We start from the raw sequence: 17,997 nt of genomic DNA on the forward strand, positions 1-17,997 counted from the left end.
TCCCTTTTGTGAACCCTGTCTTAGTGTAGATAGGTGTGAGACAAGTATGTTGTGCATAGTATTGTAAATATAGTATAAGTTGTGCTGTTAATGAAAGTGTGGTTATGAATTTCAATATGAAAAATATGGCCTACTTTCCTATCCCATTGTTTTATTGTCTGGGGATTTATAACTGCTTCCGCATGTGCTTAATGAAAAGAAAGGGTCGGCGATATATAGTCCTGGGATATCGCATTCTAAAATCGACCAAGTAGAAGGATGTGCGCGCGTCCGAGGATCGGGGCGTGACACTCGATCCTCGCCAGATCCAGCGAGGTCGACCTCGCCAGCCGTCGCCTCTGGCCGGTCACTCAGCTCCGGCGACCGGCTGAGAAAGAAGATAAGAAGAAAAAAAGAAAAAGAATAAAATAAAAAAAATAAAAATAAAAAGAGAAAAATAAAATAAAAATATTAAAATATTATTAAAATTGTACACGTCGCCGATCGACCACGTCAGCTGGCCGGCGTCCAGTCAGCAAAATCCGGCCAAAATTGACCGGAAATGACTGAATTGGCACAACATAAAAATATTTAGTACTAAATTGGCACAAAAAAAAAAGGTTTAGGACTAAATCGGCACAAAGCCAAAAGGTTTAGAACTTTTTTGGCACTTTTCCCCACTTCTATGGGATCGAGTAATGAATTATGCAACTTTACAATAATTATGCCGTACATGAAAATCACACTTAAGCTTGCATGCAATACGGCTTCTCACAAAGCCATTTCATTATCATAAATGGATATAGATATCAAACTCATTGCTCCTATCAAAATACTATGGTCACGCTTCACTAGGTGACAAGGCCCAGAAACTTAATCACCTATAGTTAAGACCCAGAAATCACATTGCCTATAATTAAGACCCAAAAATCACATCGCCTGTGATAAAGCACCAGCACAAAACCGATCTGTGAACGTATATCTTATTACATTAGTCGACCATGAGCACTACATGATCAAACAAGCTTGAGAGGAGTGACCACTCTAATGGTAATGGTGTGGAGGCGATTCACTCTCAAAGGCACGCTTGCTGAAAGTTGAAGAGCAAGGGTAGCACTCAATGGGTTGATTTCATAGAAATAGTAATCTTTAGGATACCATCGATTACTAAGCACTCAAATGTTCCTGGTCGTAATAATACTTATACTTTCTGGACTAAATTAATTGGATTCGCCTGCTAGCTTCGCAAGCTGGTCCCTCTTATCCAAGTCATATAAAATGATGAGGACTTCCTTGTCAAGTAATCTTCCTTTGGTCATGTTGATCCCATGGTGACTTTAACAAATTCTTAAGCTTCCTTGGTCGAGAAAAAGGGTCCAACCTTGCAAGGGGTGGGCGAGGCTTGCCCTCGCCAAGGCTGACCGTACTGATCTCCTAACCTTCCTGACTATACCAAACTCCCCTCTACTCGATATATAATAAGTTGCGGTTATAGTTCCAATCCTCATGTGCCGTAGAAGCACGTCAATAGTTTCAATGTCTTATGGGGGACTGGTGGTTTCCCGTGGGATAGGTCTCCAGAAACTAAACAATTTGAGCGTGCTAGTGCTGCTATAGAAAGTTCAAGCCTTGTATTGGGCATCAGATTGATTATACACTAGGAAGTGGGAATGCTATAACAAAAAATACGATCGGAGAAAAATCTTTCTACAACACACATCGTCGAAAAAGGCAAGCCGAAAGCGCTTAGTCCATAGTGTCAATTAAATCCCATTCAGTCCCTGAAACCTCGACCACTTCAAAACGTTCCAGCTAAAACAAAAGCTACTTGACTAGTACACTGTCTGGAACTCCACAAACACAAACTTTCATCTACCGTGTCAGAATCACAGGAAATGATGACGAAATACACCGTGCCAAGCAACCTTTACACGAGATTACGACAAATCATCATGATCAAGACACAAGCCCAGTCGATCAAGGGCAAATTATCACCAAAGCAACTGAACTAAAGAGAACCAACCTCAAAGGAAAACAGAAAGGAGAAGATTGAGAAGGTACTTGGATCGTGAACGGAGGCATTGACGGTGTAGCCACGATGCAAGAGGAGCTTGACGAACCACGAGGTGATGTAACCGGATGCTCCAGTCATACACATCTTCTCGGCACTGACCATCGAGGTCATTGGGGCAGATATACTGGCAGTATTTGGTAGAGAAATATTTGGGGCAGGCGTATTTTTTTCCTGCATTTGAAATCCTGCATTTGAAACCCTTGTTATTAGCTACAATATCTAGAGTTATGTTCTGTTGGAGGTTTCGGGGGCAACTAACCTCTGACCTAACGAAACATGCCGTGAACCTCGTGTGCTTTCCTCGTCTTCACTTCTTCATGGTGGGGTTTGCTCCGCTGACCTCTCGTGGGTGGCAGCAGTAAAGAGCCCTCACAGTCCTTGAATTGAGAAGTTCATCTAAATGATTCGCAAGGCAACTAGGAAGACGTTTTTAATATCACCTTCTCATTACCATGGGAGAGAATCCCTCAAACACCACCCTAGAGCTTTGGGCTGCCACGACAAGCACGATGACAAATTTTGCCCAATCATCCTGAACACAATGCATTTCCTCAAAGAAGAAATGCTACTGAAGATTTGTCACGACCTATCCTCGGTAAGGAGGAAATTGATTTGGGGATGTTGCCTAAAAAATGAGCCTATGGCCCTAGTTTTAGACATTGGCTCTCCCAAACCCATATCTCATCGACGTTGGGATGTTCAACGTTAACTTAATTTAAGGCTCTAAGAATTTTCTAATAAAGAGTCACCACTAATTATTCAAATGAAATATGAGAGAGTACTTCACTTCCTATGCAATTAGAGAATTTAGGATCGGGAACTTGGTTACACTTTCAGTAACTAATCCCGTTCATGTCAAAAAGATTTGTCTCATTTAGTCTAGATTGATTTTAAACCTATTTACTAACATACAAGGTGATCATGTAAGTAAGCAATCATTAAAATAACAATCAACAATTAAAAAAGCGTTAAATAAATTTCAAGGGAGAGCAAGGATCTAACGTGAAATAAACGTCAATTTTAACCAAGCTAAAGGTAAACAGCAATCATCATCATGGAAGCACACAATCAAGGGCATTCATTTTTAAGGACAATTGAAACTCTTTGGTAAAGCCGTACGGGCTTGTTCAATTTTTTAACACAATTTTTTCTCAATGAATTCCCCATAATTTTAGAGAAAACTATCCAAAAAAAACTATTTTAAAGCTTTTTCTGACTTTAGGAAAAATAAAAATAAAAATTTCTGAATTTATAATTAATTTTTAAATATTATTTTTAAAAGATATATTTTTTATTCAATTAATTGGTAGTCCGAAAATAAGGACCTGGCCGGAACATGGGTGAACTTGGACTCAAGATTTAGACTAAAGGGCGCAATTCATCTTATCCTCAAGCCCACTCCATTTCTTCCCTTTCTAAAAACTCCCAAATAAGCCCACTCTTCCACCAAAGCTACACCAAGCCCATGTCTTTGCAATTGAATACACCAAAGCCCATTTTACTAAAAGGACTCAACCCAAGTACTTCTAAAAATGAAGCCAGCCCAAATCTATTAAAACCACTCAAGCCCAAAATTACTCAATCATTAAATAAGCCCAGATTCAACAAAACGCAACTTAAGCCCCCAATTGTCTTCTCCTTCTCCAGTTTGTTTTTTCTCTTTTTCTTTTTCTTTTTATTCTTTATTTACAGGTTCGTTCCCCCACCTTCCCCGAAGCAGCCATCCACCAGACGAACTCTCACCGGAAAGTTCTTTCGCCTCAACACCAACCGCCAAGGCCGACCTACGTGGCTCCAAACGAGCGGTGTAGTCGCCTCCAGCGGTCCCAAACTCCGGCGACCCCCCTGACCCAATCCAGATTCGAAGACTTGACAGACCCAACCCCACCATCGATCGAAACAGGCGACAAGGAAATACTGACTAAGCAACCATGGACGAAGGAAACATGGAATCACAACTAGCATTCCGAACGCAAAGCAAAAATCAGTGTAAGTGTTCACAGATCTAACTAAGACATTTTCACAAGCAGTTGACGTGCGCTACCAAATCCTAAGGTTTCCAGCTCCGCCGGGACTCGAACCTACGCCGGCGATATCCACGCACGACGTACCGGGGTTGTGGAAACAAAATATAAGGACAACAAGGGCCGGAGCTCGCACGAGCCGAACGGCCGCGATCTCCAGCCTAGCATGCTAAAAAAAGAACGCGAGCAGAGACGAGCGTACCTGTTCGGCCGTCTCTTGCTCTCTCAGTTGCTTGGACCTCTCACTCTTCGTTCACCGTCTCTCTCCCCCTCTCGTCCCGAAGAACCCTCCGAGCTCTCCCTCTCTCTCCTTTATCCCTCTCTTCGTCCTTACTCTCTCCTCCAGGACGACGCCAGCTGTTGCAGGCTAAGGCGTACCAGCCGCGTCGCATGACATTCCTCGTCCTCCTTCCTTCGTACCATCCTTCGTCTGCCATATATTTGTCGTAATGCCAGCACCCAAAACAGGCGAGAAGAGAAGGAAGAAAAAGGGAGAGCGGGTCGGGCTGATGAAGGAAGAGAAGGGACGGGCCGCGCGGGGAAAGAAATGATAGGGCAAAGGAAAATGGAAGACCAGCCGGCGGGATAGGCCCTCTTCCATTTTTTTTTAATTTTTTTTGAAATTTTTAATAATTAATACCAGTAATGCAAATGTTCCTAATGCTCATACATGATGCAATTTAATGAAAATTAATTTTGTTAGGGATTAAAAATTAATGCATATGTAATTAATGAATAATTAAACGGGTCAGCAAAATTTAAGTATCAACAATATTTGAAAATGTATCTGTTGGACCGATATTTGCCATTGGCCCTTTTCACAAGTTAGCCCCTTTTTCCTCCAGCTCATTACAGAAGGAAGATACCGGGTGCATTTCATGGCTCAACGAACAAGCTAGCAGATCATGTTTTGTATGTGAGCTTCGGCAACGTGGCCAGCATGAACGAGGAACGACTGCTCGAAACTGCCGGATCGGCCATGAGAGAGAGGCCTTTCTTGTGGGTAGTACGACCTAGTTTGGTGTGCTGCGCGAAGTGGCTGGAGCTCTTTCCGAAGTGGGAGATATCATACTTGGTCTTTTGCTTCTTTCCCTTTTGCTTTGATACAAAAGAATGAATAGCGTTTCCAAGATTGATTTTATTTATAAAAAAAAAAAAAAATGCTTTTTAGACACTTGTTAAGCAACCAAGTAAGAAAAAAAAAGAATAGTCCACCATGCATTGATTGTTCCTTATACCCACATTCACTATTTTGAACAAGTCACACTTATAAATATCAAATCAGGGATCTCAACATACTTGATTAATATTGTACAACTATGTATCATTTTCAGAGTTATGGAAGTTTTGAGATTTCATGATGTTGGAACTTTATATGGTGTTGGCAAATACACATGTTGGGGCACGTTTTAACAGAAGTAATACATGGCATCATTACCGTATGATTTCAGACATCCTACATAAATTCTTATTCTACTAAATTAAGATATCCACATCTCGAAAATCAATGCATTCACCACATTATTCTCTAAATAAGGATGATGGTTGTATTACTCAAACGTTTAGATCATCAATGGTGCAGGAAGCCTCAAGCAATAACGCTGGAAGAATGCCTGGAGCTCTTCTCATCCAGATTCCACCTTAATTTAGACCTAGCGAGTTTCTTATAATTAAGTCATCTACCGTTGGAATATTAGATGCTTATCACAATAAATTTTGAATTGACATTCACACATGTAAACTATTACTCAAGAGGAAGAACTTTTCTACCCAATTCCGAATGGGTTCATCTAAACCGTTATTTGCAGCACAAATGATCGACGATCAAGATAAATCTAGTTCATCAAACTCGACACCATACGAGGGGTTTTTTTTTTTTCTATTTTAATAAAAAAATCTTGGCTGCACTTAGACTCACATATACCATTTGAATTTCAGTTATGGCTTCGTGTTGACAGCCTACGAGTTCATTAGTACACGCTGCTAATGATAATTTTAGTTCGTGTCATCAACATGATTCATGTACGTCTTTTTGTGGGTTGCGACAAATAATTGATTTTTGTCTGTCCTGTTTTGAGTAGACACTATGAAATATCACGAATGGTCATTGTTGATTGCGGCAGATCTGTGACAATTGAATGTGAGAAGGGGGAGTTAACTAATTGGTTATTTGTTGATTGCCTTAGGACCTTCGAGATTTTTTGTTTGTGTGTTAACTTGATTGATGTTCTTCCATTATTTCCCTTGGAAGAACGTGTTGATTTGATTAAGCCTATCCTATTTTCTTTCAAAAAGTTGTGTGCAAACCGTGACATTTTTCTACAGGTATCTTGGATTTAAGAGAATCGTTCTCTTAGATCGTAAAAGGCTTTGTGGTTTTACTGGATTTGCATCAGAATGGGACACTTTCACAGAATAATTTTGCAGTTGCTGTACATTTGGCACATGAGAAGAACATGGCAAAGCCAAGTCGTCATAGAGTTATTGTCATAAGCCCAAGGAGGAGGATTACTTTCATGCAAATCCTCTGGTGCGCCTTTGTGAGCAGCCTAACTGTGATGATTTAGAAGGCCCGAGCAAGAGGAACTCCGGTGGAGTGTCTAGTTGATTGCCAACAATGATAAACTATCATCATCTGAACGTGTTCCGCACAATGTGTTCATGGACTTGAGATTCAAGTTGATCTCTTCAAAAGTTGCAGCGCATGATGCAGCTGCTGTATTTTTCCTTACAAGGAGATACGAAGGCGCTCTTGGATTTGGTGCCCAAGCTACTCTGCTTCCATCATCATAAGTGGCTTTTTGTTTGTCCGTGATAAGAGGCTAATAAGAAGTAGCAAGCAAAGAATTATTGCCTTTCTTTTAGGGCAGCTACAAACATAAATTTACCATTTTTTCTAGTCCATTTTTAACGATTGTAATCTGTTGAGAAGTCACTGAAAAAGAGTGTACATTTTGCTCTTCTTGTGATAACACAAATTGAAAGCTTATATTGGTTCATATATATTATTTCGGTTGGGTTATCGTTTGAGATGATGACTTGAGAGACATCTACAAATTCATTTTAATTTTAGTTTAGCTACCAAGATCGTTTCTTGTGGCAAAGCAGTTCCATGAACTTGGATACAAACAGAAAACTATGGAAGTTTGGTTCTGTGCCTACTCAATGAAAATTGGCAAATATATCACAAATCCCTGTAATTTCTTTTATTCCCTTGAAACTTCATACGAATTGGCTTATCAAAGTAAGGTACACAATTGTTGATAATGTAAATGAGGAGGATAGTGCTTCAAATAATGTTTTTTTTTTTTTTTTGTTGAAGTGCTTCAAATAATGCTACAACTTTTGATGTGGCACGTTTATCTTATCAAATAGCTTTGAGTTTAGGAAATATTTAATGATATTTGTAATATTTAAGGATAATGAATTTCTTTTCTCGGGGCATATGTTATTATGATTATTGTAATTAAAGTATTCTTTTTAATTTGAGAGATAGACCACTTTGATGTGAATTTTTTCCATTTGAAACTTTGTTAGCCAAAAAAATTATTTTTTAATAAAATTGTTTACACGATTTCTTTAACATTGTTATAAAGAATGTAGACATTATTTTTTTTCTTTTAAACGAATAAAAATTAAAAAAAAATTAAATTAATTATCCAAATGGGCTTTTCAAATGTGTTTTCTACCAAACGACTTTTGATATTAGAAATTTCTCTGTACACATGTACTTTCATTTAAAATGCTTCGTATACCAAATTTAAAACCTAATATTTTTCTACAAAAAATAACATAAACATGTAGATGGAATTAATTTTCCATCTATTGAGAGGAACAAGATTCCAAATATGTTATATTCTTCTAGAAATTACTAAAAAGTGCAATAATTACAAAAATTCTTGAAAATTCACATGGGGGTTGGGTTGGGGGTTTGTGTTACACCTAATACAATATGCAAGTGTGCAATATGAACATCTTGCACTAGGTAGTGCTGGTGCAAGCTAGTGCAAGGCATCTTGCACTAGCAACTTTTGCAGCAGCACACCACTAGCACAGTGGTGGCTGGTGGTGGCTTAAGGTAGTGCCTGAGATGCCTGGTGTGGTTGCTGGTGATGGTTGAAGGCTGATTGTAGCCAGTAGTAGGTGGTGGTGGTAGCTAGTGGTTGGTGCAATTTATAGAGGAAACTTCCAAAAAAGCTAACACTTAACTAATCACATTCTCTAACAACAACAACAACAAAAAAACTGATCACATTTTAAAAAAACTTAGCTCTTAAGTATTCACTTTTAACCACAAGTAGCACTTAAGTGATCACTCTTAATAATAACTTTACACTTAAATGATTTTTTTTATCACAACTAGCACTTAAATGATCACTAAATACGACTTATAACACTTGAGTAATCACTTGTGTCTGTCCTCTGTATATGCTGGTTTGCAGCAAACCAGAGAAACTGCTGGTTTATATATTCAGTTTAACTTATGACAACTCCATTCAATTCAATGTTTAGTGCTGGTTTACATTCAATTCAAGTAAAGAAATCACCATAACACATTAACCCAATACACATCCATCCTTATCGGTTTATATTCAAGAATAAGCAAAAATATAATGCAAATAGTATTTCATTCATTCTCTTTCCTTGACCTCCCCACAATCACAAGAAGTAACACATATACATATGACACTACAAAAAAAAAAAAAAAAAAAAAAGCCACAACCATTTTGTGACAACACAAAACTTCTTCTCACCTTCTAAAAAATAAGTTACATCTGATAAAAAAAAAACAAGTACATTTGTCCACTCATTTACAACTATGACGGTCGAAGAAACTTCCTTCTCATATTCTAGTACTTTACTTTTCATCATAAAGTAGGATAGACAAAAAAAAAAAAAAAAACAGCACCACAATAAACGCTTAGTAATACTTCTATTCAATTTTCATCCCTAAAACTTCATTATTCAAATGGTTAGCCGAAGATGCTTAAGCTTGCATTGAGTCAACATCGTCCAAGTCGTCCACAAGCGTAGATGGAGGTTGATGTCGTTCATTAAGTAGGTCCAATATCACTTATGTGGCTCGGTGAGAGAACTTCGCATTGACCATTTGAAGTATCTGCACTTTGACCCTTCTCTATATCAAGCGCATCCATAGAATCGTCTCACGGGACTCATTTGAGTCCATAATGTTCTTCTTGGACTTGGTAACCAATAAAAATATAAACGCTCGCCTTCTCCTTCGCTTCGGCGAAAGGAATTTGAGCCTCTGCTGAAATTCTTGCTCTCCATTTCCAATATTCGGCTGTAGAATTTGGGCCAAATCGAATAAGGGTTCGGGACTAGGGCTCAAGCGCTTCAATGGGGATTTTGCTCGATTTAGGGCATTTAGGGAGATGACATCATTTTAGCCAATTTAAGGCTTTATTTTTGGCAACTATAAAAATGATGTAGTTTTGGGTGAATCAGAGCTAAGTCAGCTCTTCAGCGAGCCACAAAGGCAAGCAATATTAATATTTAATTGCCACATATGATTTCCAGCTAGGTTCATCGAATATGGCACTCAAGTGTCTCACTTTTCAAAAAATGTGACACTTGAGTGTCACTTTTGTAACTTTTGGCACTTAACTATCATTTTATACAAAGTTTTGGTACTTGGGGTATTCTTTTGCCATCGCAGATGGCATCAGTCTTGGCATGACTGTGGGATTGCTTTACCAACCAACATCTACAAAAACATGATATGCGTAATAGTAAGAATAATTTGTTAAAATATTATCTCACGTCGCTTGACAATAGATCTTTTATGCTCTTTATATTCACGTGGTCTCATTCAGCTTAATAATTATCATAATATCAAAGTTAGTGTTATCCCGTTTGCATATGCATGTCCACCCCTCATCAGTCAATTCCTCACATCACTCTTAATCTAGCTTGAACATAAGAGGAGGTGTTGAAATGTAATTCCACATTGCCTAACGAAAGGTCCTATATTCTCTTGATCAGACTTTCTATCACAACTTACAATTCGGTTGCAAATAGAAACTTTCTACATTGGCAGATGAGATTGTTGAAAGGTTTAGAGTACAAAATAATACGACATAAAGGATTAGACGGGTCTTGGAGGGCATTGACTTGGAAATATCAAATCATCATTTAGGATATGGAAAAGATTAAGTGCCTTTTCCTTGTGAATCAAATAAAGAGATATGTTTGATCCAACCTGGCACTAATGTATTCATCGAATCCTAAGTTGGAAAAGTGCAAAGAACTATGGCGTCCTTCCCTGAAAGGAAAATTATTTTGAAAACTTTAAATTTATTATATATACGTCAATGCAGTTTTAAACCTTTTAAAGATTTGCCAATATAATCCTAAACCTTTGCATATGCATGTCCACGCCTCATCAATCAAATTCCTCATGTCACTCTTAATCCGGCTTGAATGTGAGAGGAGTTGTTGAAATGTAATTTCACATCACCTGACAACAAGTCCTATATTCTCTTGATTGGACTTTCTATTACAACTTACAATTTGGTTGCAAATGGAAACTTTCTACATTGACAAATAAAATAAGATGTCGTGAGATTGTTGAAAGGTTTAGAGTACAAAATAATAAATGACATAAATGACTGGACGGATCTTGGAGGGCATTGACTTGGAAATATCAAATCATAATTTAGGATATGGAAAAGATTAAGCATTTTTTTCCTTGTGAATCAAATAAAGAGATCTGTTTGACCCAACCTAGCACTAATGTATTTGCGAATCCTAAGTTGGAAAAGTGCGAAGAACTATGGCGTCCTACCCTAAAGGGAAATTTTTTTAAAAAAACTTTAAATCTATTGTACAAATATCAATTCAGTTTTAAACCTTTTAGAGATTTGCCAATATAGTCCTTTAGCCATTTTTTGCTAGAAATTGCTAACGTAGACATTGGCCGTCCTACATAACACAATCCACGTTAACGTGAACAATTTCTTTAAGATATTTTCTTTATTTATTTTTATTTTTTTCTTATTGCCCTCCACTAGTTCGTTGCCTCAATTGTGGCGCAGGTCGCTAGATCTAGGCAAGGGTGTTGCAGCCCTTGCCCAATGACTAGTGAGGGTCATCGAGCCTTGCTTGTGACCAGAGAAGCCATAGTTAAATAAAAATGAAGAAAATAAAATATAAAATTCAAAAATATTATTTTAAAATAATTGTAAAATGTCCATGTTAGAATTGGGTGTGTCATGTCCGCAACTAGTGACCACGTTAGTAATTTCCCCAAAATTGATCATAAAAATTATATTGACAAATTGTCTAATTGTTTAAAAAAAAATTGGTCAAATTAAAATGCTTAGGACTGAATTATCCATATAATAAGTTTAAAACCTTTTTGGTAATTATCCCATAACTTTTAGTTTTTAAGTTCTAAGCTCTCGTGTACACTTTTTGTAATTCAAGCATTGGAATTCCGTGCTCCAACTAATGTAAGCTCTATTAATACAGAGAGGGAAGCTCTTCTAAAATTCAGGAAAAGGAACTGAGGATAGCTTCGGCGTAGGTGGAAGTTTTCTTCAAGAGCTAATAAATAACTACTTCAATCTACAGAGCTTTGATCACGAGAGCAGAATCTGAAACTGTTGCCTCCGCATCATGACTCGCGCATTTCAGGTTCCCATATTACCCAAGTGAAGTGCTTCTTTTCACGCGAAGAACAATGACAGTGGCTTCTGATTTGGGGTGGAAACAAAAAAAATTGGTGACAATTCGTTATTGTTTAGAGCCATTTTGTCCTACGAAATATAAATAATTTGAAAAATATTTTACTAAAAATAATTGCTTATATCGCTTCAAAAATGACTGAATGAATAATATTTCATTGTCCATGAAAATATTTGGACATAAATTGTTGTCGATAATGAAAACATGTTTCATTAGCTAATTATTACAAGTAATCATTTTTAGGAAAATATTTCACAAAACATTCATTTTCAACTGAACAAACAGCAAACGAAACCTTTTCTTTTTCTTAAAATTGCTGGGACACAGGAAAAGGAAAATAGAAAATCAACTTATGATGGACAGAACCACCCTTTTTTTTTTCTTTTTCCCTCACAACATGAAGAAAAGTCCAAAAAGATCTCTTTTCAAGGGGCTTCCCATGGTCTTCAACAGCTTTCGGCCGAAGTTTTCTGGGCGGGGCCCAAACCCAATGTTTACTCTTTGCTAACACCATTTCAAACGGTTTGCTCGATTGATGTCTTAAACGGTTCAACGGGTCTTGCAACGCACGACTTGGAATTTTAAGTCGCTCTAGGGGGCAAGCGATCAGAGGTTGGAGTTAGAAAATATGTTAATTTTCTCCTTATTTTTTCTACATTTTTGTGAATAAAAAAATATAATATTTCTTAAAGGAAGGGTCGCTTTGCCATTATAAATGGAAGTTCTCAGGTTCATTTTAAACAACAATGGCATCCTACTTATACACTAACTTCATCTTTGCGCTCTTGCATGCACTCTTTGTCATTCAAGCCTTGAAATTCAATCACTCCAATGCCTTAACAAATGTAAGATGCATTGGTGTCGAGAGGGAAGTTCTTCTGAAGTTCAAGCAGAATCTAACCGATCCTTTGAGATGTCTGTCATCGTGGACTAGCAAGCATTGTTGCGAGTGGGATGGAGTCGAATGCAACGACAGTACTGGTCACATCTTGGAGCTCGATCGAGCACAGTGTGATCTAGGAGGTAAGGTTCTTCCTGCTCTTAGCAAATTGAAGCATCTGAAGTATCTATACCTTGGTTGGAACAATTTCATTGGTCATCTACCCAGCCAATTTGGGGATTTCAAAGATCTTGAAATCCTTGATCTTGGATCTAACTTGATTTCAGGTCCTATTCCTGCCACTATGGGTCAATTATCATCTCTAAGATCTTTGATCCTCCATAGAAATAATTTTGAGTGGGAACATTCCAGAAAGTATAGGGCAACTATCCAATCTAAAATATTTGCACTTTCATAATAATCGATTGGATGGAGTTGTCAGCGAACTTCACTTGGCAAATCTCACCAGTTTGACCTATCTTATGTTATCGTTGAACAAGCTTGTTATAAATGTTAGTGCATCTTGGGTTCCTCCATTCCAATTAAACGGGATTTACTTGTCAAGTTGCAAGGTAAGACCAGAATTTCCAAATTGGCTTCGAACTCAAAGGAACATTTGGTCCTTGCACATGTCAAATGTTGGCATTGCAGTTGAAGTTCCCCATTGGCTACCTGATGTTTTAAATAACATTGGAGAGTTAGATCTCTCAAGCAATATGCTCAGAGGCAACATATTCGAAATTGTTGGAAAAAAGACACCAAGAATATATCTACTGTCACTTTTTGGAAATAACCTCAGTGGTGACATTTCAAATTTTACATGCATGTTTGATGGATTGCAGTATCTTGATCTCTCTAAGAACCAACTATCTGGAAGACTTTCACCATGTTGGGGGTTGCAATCTTCTTTGAATTGGATTTCATTGGGTGACAATAAGTTAAATGGTCATTTTCCAAGCTTTCTATGTGAATTGCCGTCTTTGGAAGTTTTAGGCCTCCATAAAAATGGCTTGAATGGAGTGCTTCCAAAATGTTTAATAAGACTATATACCTTGGAAATCCTTGATCTCAGTGACAGTGGTAGAATACCTCCATTTAGCATAGGATTTAAGGTAATCAATCTTGAGAGAAATTACTTCACCGGGGACATTCCTTTGCGATTATGTTCCAATTATGAACTCCAATATCTAAGCCTAGCGCATAACAACCTTTCTGAAGGCATTCCTCCTTGTTTTAGCGAATTCTCGCAGATGTGGGCCAATTCTAGTTTTGGTTCATATCCTATGGATGATGACAGGAGGCTTTTCTTCGATATGGTGGTTAATATAAAAGGAATAAGCCTGGAATTCACCACGTCGCTCCGATATTTGTTTTCCATTGACCTTTCAAGCAACGCACTAGAAGGACAAATACCAGAAGGGTTAACTAGGCTTGTTCAACTTCATAATTTGAACCTCTCTCGAAATAAGCTGATCGGGAAAATCCCTTTAGATGTTGGCAACTTGAGATATTTTGAATCTCTTGATCTATCCAATAACAAGCTATTGGGTGAAATCCCTCATAGCATATCCAATTTATACTTTCTAAGTTGTTTGGATCTTTCCTTCAACAATTTATCTGGTCCTATTCCATCAGGGAATTAACTAAGCACTCTGGATGATCAATCTGTTTATCGTGGCAACCATGCACTTTGTGGAGCTCCTCTTTTGAAAGTTTGTTCGAGAGATGAGAATAATGAAGGTGACTCTGAAGGTGACTCTGTTGTTAATTGGTTTTACTCAGGATTAGGATAAGGTTTCGTAGTGGCATTAATGGGATTTTGTGGAATATTACATGTCAATCGATCTTGGAGGATCTACTATTTTCAGATGGTGGATAGAACTATTGAAAAATTATCAATTGGGAGGATGATTACCATGCTTTGGTTCAAGAGAGCTTTTCAATTGCAACTACGCAAATAAGAAGTTATTTAGTAAGTTACATATGTATGTATACGCAAATAAGAAGTTATTTAGTAAGTTATATGTATGTATGTATATATCTCTCTTTCTAGTCATGTCTTCTTTTCCTTAATTAGATCGGAATTTATAAATAATTCAAACTCGAGATATATTTTAAAATAGACAATGAACTTACCACTACCACTATGTGGTCACTGACATGAATCCTTTTACTTTCCGTGGTCAATTCTACGGTCCTCTATGAGTACTATATGCTCGACATCTCATCTCTTATAACTTTCTTTTACTTAGTTTGTACTCTTGACTTGACTCTCTTGATCTTCTGGCATCTCTTCACTGAAGTACCCAAAACCGTTTGTTTTTAAGTGACTAACTAAAAGGCTAAAAACGAACTAAAAGTCGCCGATTCATTTCACTGCGAAGTGGGAAATGGATATGTAGATCATTTGAAAGACAGACTTGTGTCGACATTTTAATGACGACCACAATGAACAGAATCGCATTGCTCTTGCTTTTACCTCTGAAATCATACCAACCAGAGCATTCCGCGGCTCAGTTTATTTGATAGACCGGGTAACCTTTCTTTAGAGAAGTTGAATTCAGTTGGCAGTGTATTCAATGATTCTATTTCCTACTTTGGCGGGAAAAAGAGAGAAGAAAACAGATGATTCCAGTTTCCTCCAAGCCCCCAATCTGAATTAGCTCTAGGCATTCAGTCAATACCACCTGTTGGAGCTGCTCTGAACATGAAATGATTAATTGGAAAGCCTCACAAGCAAATGAAAAAAGTTCTGCCTTGACAATGTGAGAGAAGGTTCTACCTAGAGATTTCTCCCTCGTTGTGAATTTGGAAAGGGAGATCGAAGTCATGTAACAAGAATGAAAACTCAATTCCAACGATGTACAAGAATAAAGACTCGATTCCTTTAGCTTCTGCGAATTTGATAGATTATGTATACTTTGAACGCAACGACAATCCTCAATTGATAACTCTTCCAAAGGATTCCAGTCCTGTAGGCCTTGAATCTCGATTAGCTCCAGGCAATTTAATAAAAACCGACCATCGGAGCTGCTTTAACCACGATAGCTTGGAAAGCCTCATAATCAATTCGCAAAAAGTCACATACGAGGAATGCAGATTCTTTATCTGTCCAAACACATCAAACTCGATCCCGCTTAGCCAACACTGTCGGGGCGCAAAAGCGGACAATTATTTCAAGTTGGAAAGGAGTGACCACTCTAATGGTGACACCTTCAATACTAGATGGTAAGTCGCGTCAAAAATCGGGGGTCAACACAAGTTATTTTGAGTTCTTGAGTCGACAACGGGAACCCAAATCAGTTGGAGGCAAGATCATATCTTCAACATAGTGACAATTTCCTCAGTCTAGATAACCTCCTTAGCCATCCTTCCTCTGGTGTTCGAACTCGTCTGGTTCTTTTGGGACCTTAAAGTGCTCTCAATTATTTCTGGATGAACTAAGTTGGTTAGGTTCCAACAATAAACAATGATGAAGACGAAAACTCACTAAACCTTGCGAAACTCGCAGGAAGCTCAGCCAACTGTTAAAGCTCATCACAAGCCCTAAAAGAAGTCGTTGGTATTGTCAGGCGACCAGACTAAATATCTATATACGAGAGATCATCAAGAGGAAGTCCAACTCCTCACCTTTTGATTTATCCAATTAAAATTGCATTTGCTCAAAAACTTAAAGTCAATAAATTGTGGCTAATTAGAATAATTAATTACTTCATACAGCACCGAATTTTTCTATATGGGACTTTACAACACAACTCACACGTGTAAAATATTATAGGAATACTACTAACTGTTCAAAAGTTTATACTATTAGATGAAGATGTAATTTAATAATTGAATATTGAAACATTCCTTCTTACATGTAAGTTGGATTTTACCCTAGAATTAAAGCGTGGAAAAATGTTATAGGTGAGGAAATAGGGGTTTCGAAAGACTTGAACTCAAAGCCTCCTTTGATAAAACTAACAACCGTTCCAAAGCTTGGATCTTCTACTCTAATACCATATAAGATAAATTGTTTTTACTTTTGGAGCAGTTGACAATAGTCTCACGATATCTTACATATTATCAAAGCATGATGTGTTGAGGTCAAATTTTGGCGGGTCATGTGAAATTTTACAAAACCATTGTCAATTGTTTTAAAAGTTTAAGCCTTTAGATGAAGTCATAATTTAATATTTAACTATTACAATGCATCTTAACAATCTCTCACCTCACATGAGCCTATCAACATATCTAGTTAACCAACTTTCAATAAAAAAATTTAAACCAATGATCTATTGGCAAACTAGAAATATCAGCTGTACCACATCACACTATACTAACTTTTCAATGCGAAACCTTTTTAACACAATTCGCACGTACGTCTCAAAAGGCACTGTCGTAATTAGGAAGAACCGAGAGCAGTGCATCGATTATCCGTTTCAACGGTGGAGCTGTTGTTAGGATTTCAAGAAATCTTTCGGGGAACTCGAAAGGGGAGAATAACAAGGCTAATTGTACAAGGTTAAAAGGATCGATAAGGCATAATATTTTCCGACGCAGCGAAGAGCGAGGACGACACCGACAATGAACCTAACTTGTTTTTTTTTTTTTTGGATTGAAAACCTATCTTCTTGTTGAAATGCAAGTGCAACGTTCTTGGACGTCACGTGCTCCATCAAAACAACACTAATTGCATTCCATTTCAAGAGCGTTTTGATAGACAAATTGTCCTCCAGCTACCAATTTCAGCCGTAATCTACCACAAACAAGAAAGTCATTTAAGTGGACGACGATCCATCTAACCACCGTAAATCAATTATATATCAATAACCAGGCGTCTTCAAGATGAAATAAAATAAGTACACTACCCAAATTTTACATGCAAGGAAAAAGAAATAAAAGCGGAAAACTAAAAATAAAATATAGGCAAGCAGTGAAAACACCTTTCTTTCCTCCCTCTTTCTTTTTTTCTTTTTTTTTTTTTGATAATTTCGTCAGGAATATTAGCATATTTACATAAATCATAAACCCCATCTCTTCGATTTACATAACATGCAATGAAAAGCAAGAAAAATTGAAAAAAAAAAAAAAAAACGAAAGATAAAAAAAAAAAAAGAAAGAAGAGAAAGCGGACAATGGTAAAAACAGTTACTTGCTTTGGAATATTATTTTTCTTGTTGACTTGTTGACTGAGGTTCTGGTCGGGCTCTCTCTCTTTTCAATCCAATCATTTGAGGGGCTTCCATGTGGCACATTGGAGAGACCGCCGCCAAACTAAACATCCTCTATGATTTTCTCATGGAGTGTCATCGAATTCCATGGGGAATTACGGTGCAGAAACAAGC

Source organism: Eucalyptus grandis, chromosome 2 (assembly GCF_016545825.1).
Source record: "Eucalyptus grandis isolate ANBG69807.140 chromosome 2, ASM1654582v1, whole genome shotgun sequence".
In the NCBI taxonomy this organism is placed as follows: domain Eukaryota; kingdom Viridiplantae; phylum Streptophyta; class Magnoliopsida; order Myrtales; family Myrtaceae; genus Eucalyptus; species Eucalyptus grandis.